The sequence below is a fragment of the Triticum urartu genome, chromosome 2A (assembly GCF_056163025.1).
Source record: "Triticum urartu cultivar PI428250 chromosome 2A, HENAU_Tu73, whole genome shotgun sequence".
In the NCBI taxonomy this organism is placed as follows: domain Eukaryota; kingdom Viridiplantae; phylum Streptophyta; class Magnoliopsida; order Poales; family Poaceae; genus Triticum; species Triticum urartu.
The window spans coordinates 549,866,223-549,885,906 of NC_141874.1; the positions used below are offsets into that span (position 1 = coordinate 549,866,223).

Sequence of the window (19,684 nt, forward strand, 5' to 3'; positions counted from 1 at the left end):
CTCTTGTCAAAGGTTTCATTCGCCCAAGTTGCTCTCCTTGGGGAGCACCTTCTCTGTTTGTTAGGAAGAAGGATGGAACAAACCGATTGGTCCAAGACTACCGTCCTATAAACCAAGCAACCATTCAGAATAAATACCCTCTTCCTCGGATCAATGATCTTTACGATCAACTGGCTGGTTCATCAGTGTTCTCCAAACTTGACTTGAGGTTGGGTTACCACCAGATCCGTGTTCGTGAAGAGGACATCCCAAAAACCGCCTTCGTGACTCGGTATGGGTCATATGAGTACACCGTCATGTCATTCGGCTTAACGAATGCTCCCGCCACCTTCTCTCGTCTGATGAATTATATATTCATGGATTACCTCGACAAGTTCGTCGTGGTTTATTTGGACGATATCCTTGTATTTTCCAAGAACGAGGAAGAACATGTTGGACATCTGCGTCTTGTGCTAGAGAAGCTTCGAGAACATCAGCTGTATGCTAAGTATTCCAAGTGTGAATTCTGGCTTCCCGAAGTAACCTATCTTGGGCATGTCATCTCCAAAGATGGTATTGCCGTCAACCCTGAACGAGTTCAGGCTATTCTCGATTGGACTCCTCCGAAGAATGTGAAGCAAGTCCGAAGTTTTCTCGGCCTCGCCAGCTATTGCCGTCGATTCGTCGAGAACTTCTCCAAGATTGCCAGGCCTCTGACTAATTTGTTGCATAAGGGTGTCAAGTTCGACTGGACAGACAAGTGTCAGGAAAGTTTCCAGGCGCTCAAAGACAAGTTGACTTCTGCCCCCGTACTTGCTCCACCTGATACTAAGAAGGACTTCGTCATTTACTGCGACGCTTCCCGTCAAGGATTAGGCTGTGTCCTAATGCAAGAGCGCAGAGTGATTGCTTATGCCTCTCGTCAATTGCGCCCTCACGAAGAAAACTACCCGGTTCACGACCTCGAGCTTGCTGCTGTCATTCATGCACTGAAGCAGTGGCGACATTACCTTCTCGGTAATCGTTGCGAGATCTTCACCGACCATCAAAGTCTGAAGTATCTGTTTACTCAGCCAGATTTGAACCTACGCCAGCAAAGATGGATGGAGACTGTTGCAGACTTTGACGTGGATATATCATATACCCCCGGCAAGGCTAATGTAATGGCTGATGCCCTGAGCCGCAAGTCTTACTGCAACCACCTCCAGGTCCACAAAGTTCAGCCCTCGCTTGTCGAAGAATTTAGAGGGCTGAACCTCCATATTGTTCCCCCGGGATCACTCGCTCCCCCTCCCGAAGGTTTCCCCAAACAGAACCTCCATGTTGTTCCCAAGGGTTCTCTCAATACCCTGGTTGCGAAACCAGATCTTGTGGACACCATCAAATGGATACAGAAGTGTGACGATGAAGTCCTCAAGATTAAACGCGACCTCAAAAGGGGGAAGCCCTCATTCTTCACGATCGCCGACGATGGCGCCTTGTATTTCAAAGGCCGCTTAGTGGTACCATGTTCGAAGAAAAACCTGGATAAGACTAAAAGGGTTATGCAAGAAGCCCATGATACGCCTCTGTCCATCCATCCTGGTAGTACAAAGATGTACCAGGATATTCGTCAAAGATTCTGGTGGTCTAATATGAAGCAGGACATTGCTCGTTATGTTGCTGAGTGTGACGTTTGTCGCCGAATCAAAGCAGAGCATCAAAGGCCTGCTGGAACTCTGCAACCTATCTCTATTCCTGAATGGAAATGGGACCATGTTGAAATGGACTTCGTCACTGGATTTCCCAAATCGCAGAAAGGTAATGATGCTATTCTTGTCGTCATTGACCGGCTTTCCAAAGTTGCCCATTTCCTGGCGGTCAAAGAGGCAATCGCTGCTAGTCAGCTTGCTACTCTCTACATGGCTAGAATTGTTTCACTTCACGGTATCCCACTGGTTATCAGTTCCGACCGTGGCAGCTTATTCACTTCAAGATTTTGGGCGAGTTTCCAAGAAGCTATGGGGACTCATCTGTCGTTCAGTACTGCGTTCCATCCTCAGTCGCAAGGACAGGTTGAACGTGTCAACCAAGTTCTCGAAGACATGCTACGAGCTTGTGTAGTCTCATTCGGCAAGAAATGGGAGGAATCTCTTCCATATGCCGAGTTCTCTTATAATAATAGCTATCAAGCTAGTCTAAAGATGTCCCCCTTCGAAGTGCTATATGGACGAAAGTGTCGAACCCCTCTGAACTGGTCAGAAACTGGGGAACGTCCACTCTTTGGTCCGGATATTATACAACAGGCCGAAGAACAAGTTCGCATTATTCGCGAGAATCTCAAGACTGCTCAGTCACGTCAGAAAAGTCAGTATGACCGTCATCACCAAGACATGGTCTATCAACCTGGCGAAAAGGCTTATCTTCGAGTTACACCAATGAAGGGTGCTCACCGCTTCGGGATCAAGGGCAAGCTAGCTCCTCGCTATATCGGTCCCTTCACTATTCTCGAAAGGCGTGGAAAGGTGGCATATCAACTGGAGCTTCCACCGAACCTTTCTTAGGTTCACGATGTGTTCCACGTGTCACAACTCCGCCGTTGCTTCAAGGATCCAATCCGAGCGGTGGATCATGAAGTGCTCGAATTGCAACAGGACCTCTCCTATAAAGAGCATCCGGTCCGCATCCTCGACCAAGCTGAACGCCGCACACGCCAGAAGGCGATCAAGTTCCTCAAGGTCCAGTGGTCGAATCACTCTGAAGACGAAGCCACCTGGGAACGCGAGGATCGCCTGCATGAAGAATACCCCGCGTTGTTTCCTTCTACCTCCTAAATCTCGGGACGAGATTTCTTGTAGTGGAGGAGATTTGTAACGCCCGGATAATTAAGCTACAGTGAACCTCTGCTAATGATGCCACGTCACCTCGGTTACTGTTCCTAATCTCGTGTTAGTTCGAAACTGATTCAAATTCAAATTCAAAATCAACTAGGGGATCAAACTTTTCAAAATTTAAAACAAAAATGTTCGGGGTGTGCAAATAAATGCCTAGGAATTTATGGTGTGGGATCCATGCCTTTATAAAAGACCTAAATACTTAAAATGGATCAAACAGAAAAGATAAAAAAATAATATAAAAGGACCCCCCCCACTGGGCCAGACGGCCCAGCCGGCCAGGCCACCACCGGCCCAACTGGGCAAAGGCCCAGGCGGCCACCCCCCCCATAACCCACACCCCCGAAACCCTAACCCCACCCCGTCGCCCCACTCACCCCCCCACTCCCCACCTCTCCTCTCGCCCCCACTCCCCCCCCGATCCAATCGGGATCGGGCCCGAACCCATCGCCGCCTCCCCGACGCATCACCGGCGCCGCCCCGCCCGTCGCTCGCCGTCGTCCTCACCCCCCTCCCCCTTTCCTAGACCGGAAGGGGCCCCCCCTTCCGTCGCCGCCACGCCAACCCCCGCCGTCGCCGCCTGCCCTCGCTCAAGGGCCCGGCCCCGTGCCCCTGACGCCATTCCGGCGCAGCCCCGCCACCTCATCACCATCGCCGGACCCCCCCCACCGGACTGCATCCTCCTCCCCGCCGGCCTGCATCCCCTACGCCGCTCGTCACCGTCCTCCTCCTCAACCCCCGCTGTCCCGTCCCTACGAATCCCGGTGAGGCCACGGCTTCGTCCTCCTCCTTCCCTGCCTCTGCTCGAGGCCGACCGTGCGCACGCGCACCACCGCGTCGGCCACACCGTCGCCCCTTGCCGTTCTTGGCCGTGCCCCGCCACGAGGTGCAGCAGCAGCTGCTGTGCTGCGGCGGTGCGGCCACCACCACTGCAGCGCCCCGTCGCCGGTGACCTCACCCCTCTGCGCCGCCTCCCCTCACCGCCTGCCCCCCTGCTGCTCCGGCCGGCGCCCCATGGCACCGTGCCTCGCCACGCCTAGTCTCCGCCCTCTCCTCCTCCCACGGCCGCGCCACCGCGCCACTGGCCGCACCAGCGCCACCCCTCGCCTCCGCCCGCCGTGGCCCCGGCTAGCCGCGCCGGCGTGCCCCGCCGTCGGTGCCCCGGCGGCCTCGTCCCGCCCTGCGGGCGAACGCCCGCTCGGGTGCGCCCGCACCCGGCGCCCGACGCTGAGAACCACTACCCGTATGCCCGTTAAGGGCCTTGGCCCTATGACAAGGGGGCCCCGCCCCAGAACGATTAAAAAAAAGGAATTAAAATTAATAATAATAATAAAAATAATTAATTAATTAAGGAATTAATTAAGTAATTAATCATAATTAGATTAATCAAATTAACTAATTAGTCTAATTAAACTGTGATTAGTTTAGCTAAAACCTGATTAGCCTAAACAGGGTATGACAGGTGGGCCCCGCTGGACCCACACGTCAGTTTGACCAGTCAACGCCCCTGTTGACTGCTGACGTCATGCTGACGTCATGATGACGTCAGCAAACACTGTTTTGGATAATGTTAGATTTAAATAATTAATTAAATTCCAGAAATTATTAAAATCTTTAGAAAATCATATCTTTGAATCCGTAACTCGGATTAAAATATTTTCAACATGAAAGTTGCTCAGAACGACGAGACGAATCCGGATACGCAACCCGTTCGTCCGCCACACCCCTCTAACCTATCGAACTCGCAACTTTCCCCCCTCCGGCTCCTCTGTCCGAAAACGCGAAACACCGGGGATACTTTCCCGGATGTTATCCCCCTTCACCGGTATCACCTACTACCGCGTTAGGGCACCTCTAACGCCGTAACTTGTCTTGTCATGCATCACTATGCATATGCTTGCATTGTATTTATTGTTTCTTCCCCCTCTTCTCTCTCTAGACACCGAGACCGACGCCGCTGCTACCCCGTATGACTACGGAGTTGACGACCCCTCTCTCTTGCCAGAGCAACCAGGCAAGCCCCCCCCTTTGATCACCAGATATCGCCTACTCTTCTCTATACTGCTTGCATTAGAGTAGTGTAGCATGTTACTGCTTCCCGTTAATCCTATACTGATGCATAGCCTGTCCTTGCTACTACTGTTGTTACCTTTACCTGCAATCCTAATGCTTAGCATAGGATGCTAGTATTTTCATCAGTGGCCCTACATCCTTGTCCGTCTGCCATGCTATACTATCGGGCCGTGATCACTCGGGAGTTGATCACGGGTATATACTATATGCTTTATACATGATACATGTGGTGACTAAAGATGGGTCGGCTTGTGGAGCACCCGCGAGTGATTCACGGATTGGGGGCTGAAAGGACCTTTGTCCCAACGGCCCTCTGTGTGGATCTTTGAGGCGGAGCGACAGGGCAGGTTCCGACCACCTAGGAGAGAGGTGGGCCTGGCCCTGGTCGGCGTTCGCGGATACTTAACACGCTTAACGAGATCTGGGTATTTGATCTGAGTCTGGCCATTTGGTCTATACGCACTAACCATCTACGCGGGAGTAGTTATGGGTATCCCGGCGTCGTGGTATCAGCCGAAGCCTTCTTGACGTCAGCGACGGAGCGGCGCGCGCTGGATTGGACTGGAACACCACTAGGCTAGGTCTGCTTCTGGCCGCCCACGCAACGTGCAGGTGTGCTAAGGGCGATGGGCCCAGACCCCTGGGCGCTTAGGTTTAGACCGGCGTGCTGACCTCTTTGTTGGTCTAGGTGGGGCTGCGACGTGTTGATCTTCCGAGGCCGGGCATGACCCAGGAAAGTGTGCCCGGCCAAATGGGATCGAGCGTGTTGGGGTATGTGGTGCACCCCTGCAGGGAAGTTAATCTATTCGAATAGCCGTGATCTTCGGTAACAGGACGATTTGGAGTTGTACCTTGACCTTATGACAACTAGAACCGGATACTTAATAAAACACACCCTTCCAAGTGCCAGATACAACCGGTGGTCGCTCTCTCACAGGGCGACGAGGGGAGGATCATCGGTTAGGATTATGCTATACGATGCTGCTTGGAGGACTTCAGTCTACTCTCTTCTACATGCTGCAAGACGGAGGCTGCCAGAAGCGTAGTCTTCGAAAGGACTAGCTATCCCCCTCTTATTCCGGCTTTCTGCAGTCCAGCCCACATATAATAGCCTTATTCCAGTTGATACCAATGCATACATATGTAGTGTAGCTCCTTGCTTGCGAGTACTTTGGATGAGTACTCACGGTTGCTTTCTCCTTCTTTTCCCTCTATCCCTTCTACCTGGTTGTCGCAACCAGATGTTGGAGCCCAGGAGCCAGACGCCACCGTCGACGACGACCCCTACACCGGAGGTGCCTACTACTACGTGATGCCCGCTGACGACGACCAGGAGTAGTTAGGAGGATCCCAGGCAGGAGGCCTGCGCCTCTTTCGATCCGTATCCCAGTTTGTGCTAGCCTTCTTAAGGCAACCTTGTTTAACTTATGTCTGTACTCAGATGTTGTTGCTTCCGCTGACTCGTCTATGATCGAGCTCTTGTATTCGAGCCCTCGAGGCCCCTGGCTTGTAATATGATGCTTGTATGACTTATTTTATTTGTAGAGTTGTGTTGTGATATCTTTCCGTGAGTCCCTGATCTTGATCGTACACGTTTGCGTGTATGATTAGTGTACGATTAAATCGGGGGCGTCACAGTATGGGATACCGACGATCGAATCTCGGGCAAGTAACATACCGATGACAAAGGGAACAACGTATGTTGTTATGCGGTCTGACCGATAAAGATCTTCGTAGAATATGTAGGAGCCAATATGGGCATCCAGGTCCCGCTATTGGTTATTGACCGGAGACATGTCTCGGTCATGTCTACATTGTTCTCGAACCCGTAGGGTCCGCACGCTTAAGGTTACGATGACAGTTATATTATGAGTTTAGGCATTTTGATGTACCGAAGGTTGTTCGGAGTCCCGGATGTGATCACGGACATGACAAGGAGTCTTGAAATGGTCGAGACGTAAAGATTGATATATTGTAAGCCTATGTTTGGATATCGGAAGTGTTCCGGGTGAAATCGGGATTTTACCGGAGTACTGGGAGGTTACCGGAACCCCCCGGGAGCTATATGGGCCTTAGTGGGCTTTAGTGGAAAGGAGAAAGGGGCAGCCCAAGGTGGCTGTGCGCCTCCCCCCTTCCCCTAGTCCTATTAGGACTAGGAGAGGTGGCCGGCCCCCTCTCTCTCTTTCCCCCCTCAAGGAGTCCTATTCCAACTAGGATTGGGGGGGGGGAATCCTACTCCCAGAGGGAGTAGGACTCTCCTGGCGCGCCCTATGTGGCCGGCCAGCCTACCCCCTTTGGTCCTTTATATACTGAGGCAGAGGCACCCCAGAAACACACAAGTTGATCCACGTGATCTATTCCCTAGCCGTGTGCGGTGCCCCAGCCACCATAGTCCTCGATAATACTGTAGCGGAGTTTAGGCGAAGCCCTGCTGCTGTAGTACATCAAGATCGTCACCACGCCGTCGTGCTGACGGAACTCTTCCCCGACACTTTGCTGGATCGGAGTCCGGGGATCGTCATCGAGCTGAACGTGTGCTCGAACTCAGAGGTGCCGTAGTTTCGGTGCTTGATCGGTTGGATCGCGAAGACGTACGACTACTTCCTCTACGTTGTGTCAACGCTTCCGCAGTCGGTCTGCGTGGGTACGTAGACAACACTCTCCCCCCTCGTTGCTATGCATCACCATGATCTTGCGTGTGCGTAGGAATTTTTTTGAAATTACTACAAAACCCAACAATAACATCATTAAGCCCAGTCTTGATGAGATATCGGCCGATCATCGCCAAGTTTATGAGGAGTACAAGAAGGTGCGCGAGGAGAAGGACTTGCAGGAGTTCCTTGCAAAGTTCAAGAAGGATTGCCAAGGCAACATCACTCCGATTGAAGAAATCAAGTTCCCTCCTCTTCAAGCCGAGCAGGTTAAAACCTCTGTAAGTACTGCCTTTTCTCCTGAGCAGTGGGCTGAGATTGAAAGTCGTATTGCTGATGGTAACAATCTAGTCTACCAAACTTTCATAGAAAATACTAATGCTCAGAAGAATACATCTCAATTGTCTAGTGGTAATGATGGTGTAGCTGCTAGTGTGCAAAACCCTAATCTGGCTTTACCTATTGCATCGGCGCCTCCCGTGCTGATGGCTTATTATCCTACTCAAACAAATCAGATTGTGACTGCACCTATTAATCCTATTATGAGCATGCCAGGTTCGGTGGCAACGCCGAACCAAACCCTACCTATAGCTACAACCACTCGGCCATTACCGAACTATAGTTCGGCATATGTGCCATAGTTCATACCTACTGCTAGTAGTCCTACTCCTCCTATGCCGCTGCCACAAGTTGCATCGTCCACTGTGGATGATGGTCTAGCTAATCTTAGAGAGGAGATGGCTAAGATGCTTCGAGAGAATTTTGGAGTTGAGTTACCTCGGAATCGGATTTACCAAAAGCCGTACCCTGAGTACTTTGATGCCATCCAGTGCCCTCCGGGATATAAGATTCTAGATTTTGTTAAGTTCAATGGAGAGGGCACAAAAACCACATGGGAGCATGTTAGTCAATACTTGGCACAATTAGGTGAAGCAGGCTCACTAAATGAGTTGAAAGTGCGGTTATTTCCTCTATCATTAACTGGTACCGCATTTTCATGGTTTTCTTCTTTACCCCATGGTTCCATTCGGGTTTGGTCGCAGCTAGAGCAGAAGTTTCATGATCACTTTTATAGCGGCGACAATGAACTTAAGTTGTCACATCTAATCTCGGTTAAACAGAAGCATGATGAATCGGTCTCCGATTACGTCAAGAGATTCAGAGAAACAAAAAACCGGTGTTTTAGTTTGGTGATAACCGAGAGGGACTTGGCAGACCTAGTGCTGAGTGGTTTGAGAACTCCCATTATAGAAAAGCTAGAAGGCTACGAATTCTTAAATATCAACCAAGTCTTACAAAGGGCGTTGGCTCAGGAAAGTCGAAGCAAAGACCTCAGAGAAGTGCATAGATACAAAGTCGATCGTCCAAAGATGAATATGGTGGAATATGATAGTGATCACTCGGACGATGAGGGTGATGTTTTTTCTACTGAATTAGTTTGGCCATCTAAGGCCAAACCCTTTACTTGCAATGATCTGAAACCGATTCATAAGAATCATGATGAAGAGATGAAGTTTACTTTTAACATTACTAAGTGTGATAAAATATTTGATGCTTTGCTACAGGCTAAGATTATTAGAATATCTCATACTTTACCGCCATTTGAAGAGCTGAAGCGGCGCGCTTATTGCAAATATCATAATTCTTTTTCTCATGCTACTAACGATTGCAATGTTTTTCAACGGCAGATACAATCGGCCATTAATGACGGACGATTGAACTTTTTTGAGATGCAAGTTGATAAACAGCCTTTTCCAATGAATACCATGGATTTGGAGGGAAAGAAGCTACTCATTCGGCCGGAGGTTGCCGAATCTGCTAATAAAGCTAATTTCATTGTTGGTGAGCCCAGGAAAGACAAGGAGGGTGACAAGGTCTTGGGGAGACATGTTGTGCTTGACAAGCAACCCTGTGGCAAGGAGACAATCAAAATCACCATCAAGAATCCTACACTCGGGGGGCAACCGGAAGCGCAAGAAAATACTCGTGTTAAATTTGTCAAGCCCAAAGGTCCAGAAGTTGGCAAGTGGAAGACGAATGAAGCTAAAGTGCAGCGCAAGAAAATCAAGCCAACTTTTGATATGTTGCTGTCCAAGTATGCCAATCATGCAGCCGGTTCTAGCTCTAACCGGTCACCGAATTTGAAGCGCTCAAGGTCACCTCCTCGGGAAGAATTTCAGCATCATGCAAGGCCATATGGGCCGTGGACGCCGGGACCATGGGTACCGCCTCTCCCCTATGTACCATATTACATGGCAGACTTCAGTGGAGGATGGTGGCAGCCCCCAATGGCCCCTTATGCTTTTCATCCGGGTTGGGCAGAACAAAGGAGGCCCGTTCATGAGAGACTTTCTTATCCCACACGAGGCCGTTTGAACAATAGTGTCGATCGGCCAGTGCAAGATAATCAAAAAAGGGTCGGCAAGCAAGAATGGCGTGTTAAGTCGCCAAGTGCTGTAACGGTCGAGTCAAGCAAAGGCAAGGAAAAAACCGATGCCGACTCACTCATATTGGGCACCGAAACATTCGCCATACAACAGCCGATTATGCATAACGATCCGACTAAGCCGATACTTGCTATCGCGCCAAAGTACTTAGCTAATGACCTTGAAGGAAACACCAGCCAAGTAAAGATGAGAGATCCTAAATACACTCAGCCAAAGTGGTGTCCTCCAGGGCTGACAAAAACACAAAAGAGGAAACTACAGAGGTTAAGGAGTCAAGAGATGACAAAACAAGAAGCTGAGAAGCAAAGGGATAAGTTGTTCAATGACAGTCGGCCCATGGTGCCTACAAAACAAGTGTGGAGGCCTAAGCAAATACAAGATGCAGTTGTTTCTACACCTATCATAGCAGCACCTGCGCCACCAAAGGAGGACGATGCGACAGCTATTACATTATCTGCGACACTTCTTACTTCTCCTTCACTTGGACAAATTTCAGAATCGGTGGATGCACTTGAAGAAGAGGATGATATGTTGGACTATGAGTCTACGCCGGTTCATGAAGGTATGGATATCAATATGGTATATTACTTACCTACTGAGTTTCATGCTGTCAATGAGGAAGGGGAGGTGGCTCAGCTGGATTTTGGCCCTAAAAATGCAATATTCGAGAAGCCAAAAGACCTAGTAACGCATCTGAAACCATTGTATCTCAGAGGTCATATCAATGGATCACCGCTCACTCGGATGCTTGTTGATGGTGGTGCTGTGATGAATCTTATGCCGTATTCAGTCTTCAAAAAATTGGGGCTGCATGATGAAGAGTTGATAAAGACCAACATGGTGCTCAATGGATTTGAAGGCAAAGAGAAAACTGAAGCCAAAGGTGTGATGTATGTGGAGCTCATGGTGGGAAGTAAAACTTTGGCTACCGCATTCTTTGTCGCTGAGGTGCAAGGTAACTACAATGTCATACTAGGCCGTGATTGGGTTCATGCAAACCAGTGCGTGCCATCCACTATGCACCAGTTTTTGATCCAGTGGGTTGATGATGAGGTGGAAGTTATTCATGCGGATAACTCGGCCTGTGTTGCTTTGGCCGAGGCATCGGTGGATTGGCAACACCCAAATGCTACTTGCTTGACGGGATGTGACTTATCAGAATTCGATTTTCTCAGCGCAACCAAGAATGGTTTCGTGCCCGTCTCTTTAAAGCCGACTGAATGCAATCGGCTCCAAGGTATGATATGTTTAAATGGATCCTAACTCAGAGTGGCTACAAAAGTGACTTGTAGAATATCGGTCCAATGAGAACGATATGTATGAGTCTATAGAAGAGTTAGATGATATGGATAAATTAGGACAAGGTTTTACATCGGCCGATCCATTAGAAGAGATAGATATAGGAGATGGTTCAACTCCTCGGCCGACATTTGTAAATGCAAATTTAAGAGCCGATCATAAAGCTAAGTTGATCGAGCTGTTGAAAGAATATGTCTGTTGCTTTGCGTGGGAATATCATGAGATGCCAGGTTTAAGCCGAGAGCTAGTGGAGCATCGGTTACCTATAAAGGCTGGTTTTAGACCATATAAACAATCAGCCAGAAAGTTTAATCCAAAAACAGATGACCGGATCAAGGAAGAGATCGGTCGTTTGCTTAAAGCTAATTTTATTAGACCTTGCAGGTATGCCGAGTGGATTTCTAACATTGTCCCAGTGGAAAAGAAAGGATCCGGCAAGTTGAGGGTGTGCATTGACTTCAGAGATTTGAATAGGGCTACACCCAAAGATGAGTATCCCATGCCAATAGCCGATATGCTTATTAATGATGCTTCTGGACATAAAGTTATTAGCTTTCTAGATGGTAATGCTGGATACAATCAAATTTTTATGGCCGAAGAGGACATGTCCAAGACAGCTTTTTGTTGCCCTGGTTTTCTTGGTTTATTCGAGTGGACAGTGATGACATTCGGATTAAAAAATGTTGGCGCCACATATCAAAGGGCTATGAATTTGATTTTTCATGATTTACTCGGTGTCATACTTGAAGTCTATATTGATGATATTGTTGTCAAATCGGACGCTTTTGAATCTCACTTGGCCGATTTGCGTTTAGCTTTTGAAAGAATGAAAAACTATGGACTGAAGATGAATCCTTTGAAGTGTGCATTCGGTGTGTCGGCTGGTAAGTTTTTGGGTTTCATTATCCATGAAGATGGCATAGAGATTGATCCCAAAAAGATAGAGGCCATACAGAAAGTGGAAGCTCCAAGATGCAAGAGAGATATGCAAAAGTTCCTTGGCAAGGTCAATTACTTGAGGAGGTTCATAGCTAATTTGTCAGGGAAGGTTGATGCGTTTACTCCTATCCTTCGATTAAAGAATGATGCTGATTTCACTTGGGGGGCAAAACAGCAAGAAGCATTTGATATGATCAAGAATTATTTGTGCACTCCTCCGGTGATGAAAGCACCCAAGCATAGGGAACCCTTTAGGCTTTACATTGCAGCAGAAGAAGAAGTTATTGGTGCTGTTTTGACTCAAGAAACCGAGGGAAAAGAGCATGCTATTACATATTTGAGCAGGCGCTTGTTGGGCGCCGAGACAAGGTATACATTTATTGAGAAACTATGTCTATGCTTATATTATGCTTGCACAAAATTGAGACATTATTTAGTGCTGAGTGCTTGTATAGTAGCTTGTCAAACCGATGTCATTAAGTACATGTTGCATAGGCCAATTCTTAGTGGTAGAATTGGCAAGTGGGCTTATGCTTTGATTGAATATGATTTGGCTTATGAATCTCTAAAATCCATGAAAGGCCAAATCGTTGCTAAATTTATTGTTGAACATCGGATTGATGACAAGTATGACATTGATATAAACCTTGTCTCATTAGTACCGTGGAGATTATATTTTGATGGTTCAGTTTGTAACAATGGCCAAGGTGTTGGTATTGTTTACATATCTCCTCATGGTGCTGTTTTTAAAGCCTCATGCCGCTTAGAATATTTTTGCACAAATAATCAAGCCGAATATGAAGCATTGTTATTCGGTTTAGAGATGTTGCTTGCTATAGGTGTTACACATATTGAGGCTTATGGTGATTTGTTACTAGTGGTGCAGCAAATATCCAAAGTCTTTCAGTGTTTGGACGAATCACTTAATGTTTATCTTAATAAATGTCTAGATATAATTTCTACTTTGGATTGTTTTAGCATTGCTCATATATCTAGACATGACAATTGGAAAGCAAACGAGTTGGCACAACAGGCATCCGGCTACCATGTTGATCATGGCGTGTTTCATATTTCTGAAAAGCCGATGTCTAGTCTTGCCGACGTAGGGGAGGCCGAACCGAAGCCCACCGTTTCGGCCATTAATGAAATATTCAATGCAGGAGAAAGTCAAGACTAGAGGAAACCCATTGTTGATTATTTGTGTGATCCTAGTAGAAGGGTGGACAGGGCTGTTCGGCGGATGGCTTTCAAGTATACAATGAGAGATGATGATCTCTATCGCCGAACGGTTGATGATGTTCTTCTAAAGTGCTTGGACGAGGACCAAGCGAGAGTTTCTATGGGGGAGGTCCATGAAGGTATTTGTGGCACTCATCAATCGGCTCCCAAGATGAAATGGTTGCTACGACGTGCTAGATTTTATTGGCCGACTATGATTAATGATTGTTTCAGATATTACAAAGGGTGTGAAGCTTGTCAAAAATTTGGTGATATTCAGTTGGCTCCTACTGCTATGTTACATCCCATTATCAAGCTGTGGCCTTTCATAGGATGGGGTTTAGACTTTATTGGACAAATTCATCCGTCTTCCTCAAAGGGGCATCGGTTCGTATTGGTGGCAACCGATTATTTCACTAAATGGTCTGAAGCAGTACCTCTCAAGAACATGACACATACGGAGGTGATTAAATTCATAACCGAGCACATTATTCATAGATTCGGCATTCCTCAAACATTGACTACAGATCAAGGCTCCTCTTTCATGTCACACCAAGTTAGAGAATTTGCCGAATCTTATAACATAAAATTGCTCAATTCCTCTCCATATTATGCCCAAGCCAATGGACAAGCTGAGTCTAGCAATAAAATTTTAGTCAAGCTCATCAAGAGGAAGATTGAGGATAATCCAAGGAGATGGCATGAGTTGTTGTCTGAAGCTTTGTGGGCACATAGGATCTCAAGACATGGTGCTACAAAGGTGACTCCATATGAGCTAGTATACGGTCAGGAGGCTGTTTTACCGGTGGAAGTGAATTTGAATGCTTTGAGAATAGCCAAACAAAATGATTTATCAGCAGTAGACTTTTATAACTTGATGATGGACAATATTGATGAGATTGCCGATAAACGTTTGGCTGCTTTGAAGGCCATAGAGAGGGACAAGTTGAGAGTAGCAAGGGCTTACAATAAGAAGGTTAAGTTGAAGAATTTTGAAGCCGGCGATCTCGTCTGGAAATTAATTCTCCCGATTGGTTCAAGGGACAGAAAATTTGGGAAGTGGTCTCCAAGTTGGGAAGGTCCTTTTAGAATTGCAAGAATAGTTCCTGGAAATTCTTATTTGGTGGAATCCGTACAAGGGGCACTGTTACCTCGAGCTCTCAATGGCAAGTACTTGAAGAAATACCACCCAAGTGTGTGGCAAGAAGCCTAAGTGGGCAATGGCCGGTATATGATTATCGCCCTTAGCACAAACATGGCCGATACCTGATTATCGTCCTGAGGAAAATAAATGGCCGATGGAGTGTTGACATCGTCCTTAGAACAAACACAATACAAGTTATTTTTCGGCATACAAGCTTTGCCGAAAAACAGGGGGGCATGTGTTGACACCAGATTTTGGCATGGTCACGAATCCGGGTTCGTATGAAAAAGTTAGAGGCAACACTTCGCGGGCCGGCCCTGAGTGAGAAAGTATTCGGCCTCTGCCGGCTGAATGAAACCTTGCCGGGGTAAAACCTTGCCGATGTGAGGGCTTGCCGGCGTGGAAAGCTTGCTGGCGGAGAAGCTTGCCGGCGTGGAAAGCTTGCCGACGGAGAAGCTTGCCGGTGTGAAACCTTGCCGGGGAGGAAAGCTTGCCGGGGGAAAAGCTTGCCGGGCGAAGACCTTGCCGGGCTGAAAAGCTTGCCGGAAAAGAGCTTGCTGTGTGGAAATTGTCAAGGCCAATCTGACCAGAAGCTGAAGATGGGCTCAAATGATTATCTAGATGGACTCGGATGAAGAAGTGTTCAACATGAAAGTTATTCGTAACATCGAAACGGTCAACTTTGCTTTTGGAGTCATCATCATCCGACGTAGTATACGACCTGCAGAGACGCTACAAGAGTCGGAATTGTCCAGTCAGCTACATGACCGAGTCCGACTTGAAATTAAAGATGACCCCGTGGAGTATTCAAGATGGCCTTATTTGGAAAAGTGATCAACATATGGATTGTTGGCATCATTGAAGCGTACAAAATTGATATTTGAACCGTCTCCATCGGAAGTCATATGCAGATTCCACGGCCCACGCAAGGAGCAAGACAGAAGATTGGATCAGATTCGGGCTGAATCCAAGTGGGGCCAGAACTAAGACTCTAGGTCGTGAATTGATGTAATTTTCTTGTAAGGAAAGCCTAGATGAATCCTTTGCTTGTATGAGGAGTCCAACCGCCTCTTATATATGTTGGGGGTGACGGCCGATTGAACAACACACAATCGAACAAATCAATATATACCTTTTCATCTACGTTTTATCTCTCCATCATTTTTCTCTCTCGTTCTTCGCTGTTCTTTGTGTTTGAGAGCTGCGAATCCCGAGGATCTAGGGGCGAGCGAATCGACCTAGGGAAGCCCATAGCCGCCGCAATCCCTGACGGGGTCCCTCCCGGGTGTGCGGGGTTTCGGGTCTGCAAAAGCGCCCGCCGACTGTCTTGCGTATCACGCTGTCGGTCGGGTCTCCTTCGACGTGAGCTACGGTGCATCACCCCCGGCATCGAGGGTACACGTGACGTGTTCGTGTGTCAACAGATCTTTACCCACGATTCTTGCACAACATCACGAATATCCAACAACTCGGTATCCTCGATACCACGGTGATCATTCCGGCGATCACAACCAACTTATCTCAAATAGTGATCCTTCCGGCGATCACAACCATCTTATCTCCAATGGTGATCTTTCCGGCAATCACAACCAAAGTAACTCATGATCCTTACGGTGATCACCACAAAAGTAACTCGTGATCCTTATGGTGATCACCACCAAAGTAACTCGCGATCCTTACGGCGATCACCACCAAAGTAACTCATGGTCCTTACGGCGATCACCACGAACTTATTTCATCACCGAACCGGGGTTGTCATTAGTCAAGTTATTATTAATACTGTTGACTCATAGTGTGACCGACACGAACTGGGCCCTTATCCGCGGGCGTGGCTATCGAGAGATTTAATATACACTCTGCAGAGGTAGCGCACTGTACCCACACCACGGAACCCATGGCCTCGCACTCCCATTTGGGTGGACCAACGGCGTTCCGATAGAACCGATCTACTGCCATGACACTCTCCCGGCCACTCCGACCCAATCCCCAATGGGCTAGTCCTGGGTGGCCCCATGTCTACCAAAGACACACCGACCACCATCGTGGCCAAAACGATCCCACTCGGGGACAAAAGCGCTTATCATCCAAACCAGGGGCACACAAGGTTATGTTCGCCTACCTGATCAGGGTAGCGCGTGCCCATAACCTTCCCTCGTTGGAGGCACCGACGAGAGGCATGACAATAGACCCAGTTAGGACCTTCCCATAAAGGTAAGCGTGGTTGCACTGGTCAGTTTCGATATGGTGGCACCATGACTCAGCCAACAGGTGTTCAAGTTCAATTACATCCGGTTAAACTTGAATGCAATATGCTGAGCCATGGCAAACTAGCATGATGCATATTACAATGCATGAGCATGATATCAACATAATCACGAGAGAACCACATAACTATCCACCATATCAACAATGAATTATATCCAACTAAACATGGCATACAGACTAGCATGAACATCATAAGTACATACTTCTACGAAACATAGCATGACCATTAGCATCAACAATAAATATCATGCAAGAACATATCAACAATGCCATCATGCAAGCATTTCACCAACTAGATACAGTGGGACATGCATAACAATGGTACTCGGGACCGACGGCAGTCATGCACCGAAGACCATTACCAACATCATATGTACTACTAGCAAGCATAAGAATATGAAAGGAATACTAACAACTAGCAGGGCATGACAAATCCGGTGCATAACAACATAGAAAGAAAGTAAGCATTTATTAAGTAGTACCGAGACAACTATAACCATATTTTAAACAAGCAATCATTTAATAAATGTTCAAGTTGAAAACCATAGCTACTGCATGACTATCATGCAAGTGGGTATTGTGGCTTGCCTGGGGTGAAAGAAATCACCAGCAGAAAGCGCGAGAACTCGCGGAACGAATTGCCGGAAATCATACTCTCTCGGAGGGAGCTGATTAAGGGCAAGGGAATAATGTTCATTTTCAGAATGTCAAAACATGGTGAAAATGTTTCCATCAGAATGGTCTCGATGAGATGAAGAAGTGGGCTTTGGAATCACCTCATTTGGAGTTGTGGTTAAAAAGATGTAGCCCGACGAAGTTCAGGAACCAATCTATAAGAATATCTCTACAAACAAGCCCCTGAGCTGAAAAACAGAAAACGTATTTCAGACAATACGCTTTCAGAACTGGAAAACGCATTTTCAGCTGAAACAGAACGAAACTATGCTTTCCAGCTGGGAAGACGTATTCCGAGGAATACGACTCCACTTATCCAGTGTGGCAAGGCGGGGCCAGACGGCTTAGAGGCTTACAGGTGGGGTCCGCCTTATCCATCTCTCTCCTCCTGGCTCCACCTTCCTCCTCTTGACGCGCGCCGAGGCAGAGACGAGGCCGGCCGCCTCGACGACGATCGCCGGTGACTCCGGCCACCATAGGCGGCGCTTGACCTACCCACGTGCTCAGGGCGACGAGGCCGACCCGCTCTAGGGTAGAACGGACCTCAAGGAGGGCGGGGTTGAGAGCAGCAAGCACTACAGCAGAGGGGGCTTCGGGTGGAGATGGGATTCGAGGCCGTAGCGGCTCCGGCGAGGGGAAAAGGGCATGGGGATGGTCGCCGGAGTGGTGGTGTTCTATTGGTGGTGGTAGAAGGAGGGGAGGAGCTTGGGGCTACTCGGATTTGAGCAGAGCCCGACGGCGGCCATGGCGGCGATGGGCAGCGGGGAGAGGTCCTCCGGCTCAGTTGACTGATTGGGGAGGGAGCTGGGAGTGAGGGGAGGCCGATGCTAAGGAAAGGAGGAGCTCGGGTGGCCTTAAATAGCCGGGACGAGGACGTGCCGCGCTGGCGTCGCCGCGGACGCGTGGCCGGCGCCGCAGATCTGTGTGCTCGCACATGAGCTCGGGGAAGGCAACTGAGAGGTGCAGCAGAGCTACAGCGATGCACAGGGACGAGCAAAGCTCGGGGACAAGAGGAGAAGAAGCTGAACGCCATAAATGCCCGGTCGGCACTGTATGCTCGTGGACGCGCGGCGGCTTGCATCGGTGAGGAAGCTGCCGGAGGGGGAGCGGGGTCCAGGTGATCGACGAGGACGAGAGGAAGACAATGGACATGCTCACACGTGCAAAGACGACGAGAGGGAGAGGGGCCCGAGCAAGAAGCCATTCTGGGCATGGCCAACGCTAGTAGAGCGCGCACAGTGCATGCCAAGGCTCGTGATCACCGCGCGCACTGGTGCACACAGTGGCACACGGCCGGCCAAACGATGTCTGGGGGCTTGTCCTTCCTGGGGAGGTTTCAACTGAAGTGGTAGATTGGTTAAAAGTGATCTGGTTAAACGGTAAGCAGTCTTTGAAGTTTACTGCAGTAAACTTGTGTGAGCACTAGTGATCAACAGGATGGGTTTTGGAGCCATAGAGTTTGTCTGCGAGGTTTAGGGTAAAAAGAACTTTCACCCTGGTAATGTTTAGAAGATTTGGATCAAGGATAAATGGAGTTGCTTTGCAACTGCCAAATCTGGTCAGAAATGAGATGTGCATGATGCACTCACATGGAGTTATGGAATGGGATGCAACTTGGCAAATCCTCATGATATGGACATATAAAGGTTCTGTAAAAAGCTCATACCAAATGGACAATCCAAAATGGTACTTGCTTTACAAACATCATTTTTGTCCAGAAACTTGGAAAAATTACACAAGGTAATTGGATTAACCAATTGAGATAAAACTTGGTGGGAGTAGTTGATATAGGTAGAAGCATGTCCTGGTAAAGTTTCAGCTCAATTGAAGCAATATAAAATATAGTTGCTTCACAAACTAAAAATCTGACCAGAAGCTAAGATTTGGAGCTGGGCTCACATAGATGAGTTACATGAGCTCATATTTGGCAGAGAGTAATTATTTGACCCTTGGAAAGACCTTGCAAAACTGCAACTCATTTGGATATGACTAGAATATAGATCCTTCACAAAGTTCCTTCCTGGACAAAAACTTTGGAAAATTGCTGAAAAATATTTACTAGGCAAATTGAGTTGAATTTTGGCATGATCCAATGATATGGACAGGAAAAGATGTCCAAGA

General features: G+C 48.0%; 2 long non-coding RNA genes across 2 annotated transcripts in view; both read right to left on the minus strand.

The window, feature by feature from the left end:
- Positions 1-19,684, minus strand: part of LOC147985849 (uncharacterized) — a 73,411-nt gene that overhangs the window by 17,227 nt on the left and 36,500 nt on the right. The window lies entirely within an intron of this gene.
- On the minus strand, positions 12,379-18,903 carry LOC125541802 (uncharacterized). Its single transcript, XR_015616923.1, has 3 exons — positions 17,920-18,903; positions 17,665-17,751; positions 12,379-17,556 (listed from the first exon to the last, which is right to left on the minus strand). It is a non-coding gene; the product is annotated as an uncharacterized LOC125541802 (long non-coding RNA).